This window comes from Manis pentadactyla, chromosome 3, assembly GCF_030020395.1.
Source record: "Manis pentadactyla isolate mManPen7 chromosome 3, mManPen7.hap1, whole genome shotgun sequence".
NCBI classification, from domain to species: domain Eukaryota; kingdom Metazoa; phylum Chordata; class Mammalia; order Pholidota; family Manidae; genus Manis; species Manis pentadactyla.
In genome coordinates, this window is record NC_080021.1 from 19847495 (window position 1) to 19855043 (window position 7549).

Sequence of the window (7549 nt, forward strand, 5' to 3'; positions counted from 1 at the left end):
GCACAGAGAAGTCCACAATGGCTGCTAGCTATTATTATTGCTATTATTTAAGCCCTTCTAAGGAGAGCACCTGTGATGGATGTGCTAATAAATCGCTCAGAGATGTGTTGTTAAATTTAGCAACTGGTTCTCTGGACAAAAATCCCTGGTTTGTCACATTCGGCAATTTCTAGGGTATACATATTCCTACTATGGCCAATTTCAAGCTACCAATGTGATGTCACTGAATGCAGAGCTGGAAAGAGGTAAGCAATAGAACACTATTGCATAATAAGTCCACCACGTAGACACAAATAACCTCAAGAGCCTAGATAATAGTAAAATGTAGTACAATAATAAGAAAGGATGTGTTTTGAGTATTTATTGCCTTTGAAAAATGTAACATTTCAGTCTAAGTTTATATAATTTGATTTTTAATGTCTGTGTTTAATAACTGACTTAGAAAATTCCTAAGAACGTCACAGGTGGCTCTTGTGAGCTAATATGAGCCTGCTCCAGCACTGCACTGGTTCTCACCCTCTCCCATCAACTTGGACATTTGATAATGTTTCAGTTGTCTATTGCTGTGTAAGAAACTACCTCAAAATGGGCTTCAGACAAAATGATTTCTTATTTTTCACAGTTCTGTGAGTTGACTGGGCTCAGCCTAACAGTTCTTCTGCTCCAGCGGTATAGCCCAAGTCACTCGTGGTTGCATTCAACTAAAGCTCTCCTGGAGCTGGAACATCCAAGAGGCACTCGTCTACCATATCTCCTCGTGGCCTCTCGTTATTCAGTGGTCTAGCCTGAGCTTGTTTACATGGTACTAGCTTCTAAGAAAGAAATATTCTAATGGGACAAGCCCGAATGTTAAATGTTTAACAAGCCTCTTCTTGCATCACCATGCAGGCTAATGTCTCACTGGCTAATGCAAGTCATATGGTCAAGTCTAGATTCAATATAGAAGGGAACTATACATGTGCATGAATCCTGAAAAATGTGTTTTGTTAGAGGCTACTAATGTAATGGTTGACTATAGATGACATCAAAAATCCTGGGGATACACTGAAGGGAGTACACGTAGGAATAAATCATCCTTTGAGGGGGGCTGAGAGATTACCGTACTCTGTGTCTGTGTGTGTGTGTGTGTACATGCACGCATGCCTTAGGGATGTATGGGGAGTTGCAAAAGGATGGAAAGTGGACAAGCATTACATAAACTCAGTCGTTCCTGACGAGGGGTGACTTTGCCTCCAGAACCCCAGGGGACATTTGGCCAAGCCTGCAGATGTTTTTGGTTGTCATAACTGTAAGGCGCTGTCATGTGGTGGCCAAAGATTCTGCTAGTCATCCTGCTGTGTACAAGGAAGCCCCTCCCCAACAAACAACTGTCTGCCCCAATGTGTCAACAGTACTGAGCCTGAGAAACTGTGCGTGTAACCTAACATATGCATGAATCTGGCTGTTTAACACATTTTAAACACATTTTCCCCTATTGCCTTTGACAGCACATACAAGATAGAAAATCCCCTCAGAGCTCTCCAAATGCATGTTCAGCCTACTTGGACTGGCTTCAAACAAATGTGACAGATGTAGCCTTTTTGGCTCTAATGCCTTGCCATCAAGCACATGCATGTTTGCACATCGCATCTGCAGCATCAGCCATAATGTTCCATGACTACAAGAGGTCGCATATCCAGCTTCACTAAAACATTTCAAATTACTTTTCTTCCAAGTCTTCCCTCTCTTGGTGCTCTTGATGCCTCTCTTTGCTCTTTTCTCGAGGTATGCTGTTCTCTTCTATTCCTCATTATACTAAGGTTGCATTTGCCTTCTCTCTGCAAAGGAGATCCTCATTTGATAGTTCAATAAATGTCACTGGAGCTCCCACTGTGGACAAGAGCTGTGTCCAGGTGCTGGGGTACAGCAATGAACAAGATGAAGTTGCCCTTGCACGGAGCTTGCATTCTGGTTGGGGAGACAGACAACAAGAAAGAAAATAAATGGTACAACGTTAGGTAATGAAGAATGAAGAAAAATTTAAGCAGCATAAAGGGAAGAGAACCATGGGGTGGGGTGATAATTTGATTAAGGCACACTTCTAATGTGCCCCTGGGATTTCCTGAAGGTGTCGCAGAAGGGCTATCTGAGTGGAGAACTGGGTGCTATGCAGGAGGGAGACACAAAGACAGGTTTTCTATAATGTACTCACTGCACTGAGTGGAGGCTTGTATTTCTCCGGGCTGCTATAACAAAGTATCCCAACCCGGGGGTGCGTAACATAACTAAATTTATCCTCCCATATTTCTAGAGGCCAGAAGCCTGAAATCCAGATATTGGCAGGGCTGGTTCCTTCCGGAGGCTCTGAGGGAGAGACCGTTCCATGCCTCTCTCTCAGCTCCTGGAGGTGGCCAGCCATTCCTGGTGTCCCTTGGCTGGTAGATGTGTCACACCAGCCTCTGCCCTTCTCTTCACCTGGCCTTCTCCCCTGTGTGCATCTGTGTTTCTATTTTCTCTTTTTATAAAGGCACCGAGTCATTGCTGATACAATGGATTAGCTTGCCCCAATCCAATATGACCTCATCTTAACTTGACTACATCTGTAAAGACTATTTTCAAATAAAGTCATGTTCACAAGTACTGGGGGTTAGGATTTTATCTTTTGCGGGAACATAATTCAATCCATAACATGATTGGCAGATCATGATAAGGGTTATGACAAGGGGCATAGCTGGCATTTAGGACAGGGGTCAGGGATGCTAGGGAGACATCCTACAACGTATAAAATGGAACTGCACTGTTTTGAGTGTTTCCAGGATATTCTTGTAAGTGAAAACCCTGTTTGTAATATCTGAAGTAGAACCCAATTCTTAGCATTAAGAATATTTACAGGGATTTAGGATACACTAAATTTTCCTAGGATGCATCTACTGTTCTCATTGAGCCAAGATTGTACTTGCTCTGTTTGTTTTTATTGAAACATATTTGACAAATAACATTGCATAAATTTAAGGTGTATGTACCTGTTCTTTTGTGAGTGTATTCTTATTTCTTTCTTAATATTTATATGTATACACACACACACACACACACACACACACTGTTTTGCACTTTCCTTTTTTCCACTTACCAAGGTCTCCTGGAAACCACTCCATATGCAATCATAGAGATCTTTCTTAGTCTCTGTTTACAGCTGCATATTATTCTAATGTGTGAATGTACTATAGTTTATTCAACCTATCTCCTATATCATTCACTAATATTCTGATGATGAACTATAAGTTGATGAATATAAATTATGAATATCAATAATAATTGTTTGGGTTATTGTTCTGATTATTTTGGTTTGCAGAATTGTTAGTTACCAGAAAAATTTGATATTTGATAAAAAAAAACCAGAAGTTTGATATTAAAGGGATTACTTTCTTCTAAATACTTCCTACATAAGCTCTGGACCAGCCAGACTGGTTTCCTAATCTATGAAACACTGAGTACCTCCCATGTGCTGGTCCCTTATGTTGGTACTAGAATAAAGCTGGTACCTATGAGATGCTTTGGAGTTTATAAAGAGCTTTTACATTTGACACAGAGGTACAGAAGAGAGGTTAAAAGACAGGCTCAACTCACAGACCTGGATTTGAATCACCACTTACAGTTATGGGACCTTGGATAAGTTAGTTAATTTCCATTTCTGACTTTCCGTAATAAGGGTACTGTATTACCTATGGGGGTTACTGTGAATATTAAGGGAAATGCTGCATAGAAAAGCATAACTTGGTAAACAGCAGGCTTTCTATTCAAACAAACTAGCAATAGACATAGTTGATGTAGATGGCAGGTAATACAATTTTCCCGTTTGGATGAATCAGCTAAGAGGTTAGTGAATTGCCCATGGCCACACAAGCAGCAGAGGACAGAAGCAAGACTGGAATCCAGACTGATTTCTTTACAGTGCACAGAAGGCTGACTTTTTAAAGTATACACACACACATATGCACATGCATGCGTGCACCATAATAACAAATGGGGAATGTTGTTTAGTTACTCCCTTATCACACAGCCCAGTGTACCAAAATTAAAAAAAATTTTCAGGCTTATAACTAAAAATAGAGGAGTGGTTCTGCTGGGCATGATGGGGGAGAAATTATTATTCTTTCCATTGCTTCTTCATCTGCAAGACAGGGCTAATGAAACTGCCTACTAGTTAACATAAAGATTAATCACATCTTTGCGATGTGCTTTGAATTTTTTGAAGAAAAATGCCAATTATGTGGCAGGCATCCCACTAGGATGGTGTTCCTACATGACTGTTGTGACAGAATAATATTTGAGTCATCAGCTCCCGGTCTGTCAGCATCGATCACAGCGCAGTTCCAACTTTAGCACTAGGCAATATTGTGCTCTTAATTGCTGGTTTCCCTCCAGTGTTTTTAAGGCCCTTTTTTTCAGAGAAACCATAGGAAATATATTTCAATTAGGGCAGGAAAGACATAGTTAAGGTTATCTGTTCTACTTTTCAATCTTTCTGAAGTTTTTGACATTGAAGCTGTTCTTTTCCAAACAAACGTTTTGATGTATTTTTAAAATTAATTTTTAAACACATAGTATAAGTAGTTAGGACAGAATTTAGAAGGTACAAGAGGATATGTGATACCAATGTCTCCTTCCTATTCCTGACTCCCAGCCTCTGAGCTTCCCCTCCCAGAAGTAACCACAGTTTCAAGCAAATCCTGTGTGTGCCTTTGTGCAATTCAACTGTGTAATGACACAGTACACATTGTACTATCTAACTCTGTATTCTCTATGCTCTCAATTTTGGTGGATATGAAGTTATTTTTTTCCTAATAAAGATCATGCAGTATCAGATTATATGGATAAACTGTAGTTTATTTCATTAGTTTCTTATTGACAGCTATTGAGCTGTTTTCATTCATTCGCTATTTCAAAAAATGCAGCAATGATTATTCTTACACGTTTAAAAAAATGTTGGAGTCTGTCTAAAGCTTAAATTCCTTTTAATACTATTGAATTGCTTGCTGGAGAGGCTATACCAATGTATATGCTCATCAATAACTTATGAGAGCACCTGTTCCCCCGTGCTTCCATATTTTGTCTTAGAACTTATCATTTCCCGCATGTTTTAAAATGATGGCTTGTGTTGGCAATAACACAAGAACTTCCTGACAAGGTAAGAGATCAAATTCTAGAATAAGCTGTCTGGGAGCCCTGGGGAAGTCCTGTATTTAAGATAGCTAAGAATAAACCACCTTTGTGCTTTATGTTCAGAATAGTTTATCAACATTTTATAAAGAGAAACAGAAAAATCCTGAATGCCCATCTAGTCTGAAGGTTCTCAAAGAATGATCTGCAGATAACTTGCATCAAAATCACATGGTGGAAGGGGAGAGCTTTTGAAAATGCAGATTTCTAGGGCCACCCCAGGCTTACGAAACCTAATCTCTGACAGATGGCCCAAATTCTCATCGGTGATGTTATACACACTTTCATTTGGAAACACTGCTCTCTCCTTAAAGTAAGTAATCTGAAGGCAGACAAGAACTCTTACTAATTAACTTGTTTAAGTTACAAAAGTGATACACTTCTATTGTAAAACATTTCAAAAAGAGAAATAAACAAAAAGAATAATTATGACATTGATGCTGCTTCAAGCAGTAGACATGAATTTATCTCATTTAAATCTTTCCAACAATCCTACAAGTTCAGTACTATTATTGCCCTCCCCTCCCCTATTTTACAGATGAAGAAACTGAGGCAGAGGTTGTGATTTTTATGATATTGCTAATGAGTGGTGTAGACACAATATAAACTTGTGTTCTAAAAACTGATGTCGAATTCCAGAGTGTGCACTCTGAATTCTAGAGCACAACTTAGAAGTAAATACTGCCAAACATTTTTTTTCTTCATGCACCTGTATTTATGATTTCATCAGAGAAAACCTTAGTCCTCCATCTAGGCTAGATAGCCTATTTTCTCTCATATCTTGGATACAATGCATAGTGTGTACAAGAAAATGGGGGGCAAAGGGAGGTTGCAAACCTCAGGCAGTATCTCCAAATATTAACTGTTGTTTATGTGCTAGCTTTTATTGTAGATCAAAATTGTTTGGTGTTTATACAGTGTGCTAGCTTTTATTATAGATCAAAATTGTTTTCTTAGTAGGTTGTACCAATATATTCCCACCAGCTTTGTATGAGTAAGGAGTTTCTCCATATATTAGTTATGCTTAACATCCATTAGGTCCCCAGATGTATACATTCTCAATAGACTGGACTATTCAGTGTCTTTTTATTCGGTAAAAACTGCTTCTGTTAATTAACATCAATGACATGGAGCTGAGAAACACTTTCTAAAGTATAGATTATCTGTTTGAAATTATATCAGTGTGAATGGCACATTCCATCCTTAAAGAAGGATCTTAGCCATACAGGTCATTTTGACACAGGATTTTCAATCCAGCCACAAAGCTTTAGATAAGGAGTTTTCAGATTCTCCATTCCACATTTATCTTAACTTTGAGATTTCCAAGGAAAGAGGACCCTGAGTCGACTTCTCAGCTCAGGCCTAGGCCTGATGTTGACCCTTTTACACACAGCCCTGCTTTGCTTTGAGCCTATCAAATTTTACCAAAACTACACCCTTTCCCATAATCCAATAAACCCTATTCTCTTTTGTTTGGCCAGATGGTCCAGGTTCCTCAGGAGTGCAGCCTCCCTTACTGCCTTGTTAATAAATATAACTTGACGAGTACAGGTGTGTTCCTAGTCGTCTTTATTGGATGTTCTAATCAATCTTAAAATTGTAGCATCTCAAAACCACCTGAACAGTCATACGCTGTATCTTTTTACAGATCCTTTTAAGAACAAAATGGATTCTCATCAGTTTGTAATTTAAGTCCTACCTGGTGAACTAGAGTAATAGTCAATATCATTTCTGCTGTCAGTTCCTCCAACATTCCAAGCTAGTTGGAGTGGCTGTTTTCTCTGCATAGAAAACTCCCCATTTCTTTGGCTGGTGGGCTCAGCTCAAACATCACCTCCGAGACCATTCTCATCTACAGCAGCCATCCCTCCCCATACTCCCCCACTCCACCCCATCACTCTACCCCATCAGCCTATTTTATCTTCCTAATTTTTCTTATCACTCTGAAATTACTTCACTGATTTGTTAGCTGTCTATTTCCATTAGCATGTAAGCTCCAGGAGAGAAGGAACCACGCATCTCTGACGGCCGCAGCACTCCCGTGTCTAGAACCCTACCTGGCACTTGACAAGCCCTCAACGAACATTTAACAAATGGGGAACTCTTTCCCCTTCGGACACCCTCCAAATGGACTCACCTGGATGGAGAGCCTACAGCCTCGCCGTTGGCTGGAGTGTTTGACGTTGCTCCTGGCAACTACCGTTTCCTACCAGTCGCACGCAGTCGTCCCGTCTGGCCCCGCCCCCATGGCCCCGCCCCCGGGCTGCAGAGCTTCTGCCCAGCGGTAAAATCGGTGCTCGCCCTTTAAGCGGCGGGACTTCTGGCCAACGTCGTCCACGGTCGCCGGAAG

General features: G+C 40.3%; 1 long non-coding RNA gene across 1 annotated transcript; it reads right to left on the minus strand.

The window, feature by feature from the left end:
* Positions 1 to 1066: 1066 nt before the first annotated feature.
* On the minus strand, positions 1067 to 7466 carry LOC118932225 (uncharacterized). Its single transcript, XR_005032654.2, has 2 exons — positions 7337 to 7466; positions 1067 to 1947 (listed from the first exon to the last, which is right to left on the minus strand). It is a non-coding gene; the product is annotated as an uncharacterized LOC118932225 (long non-coding RNA).
* Positions 7467 to 7549: the final 83 nt, after the last annotated feature.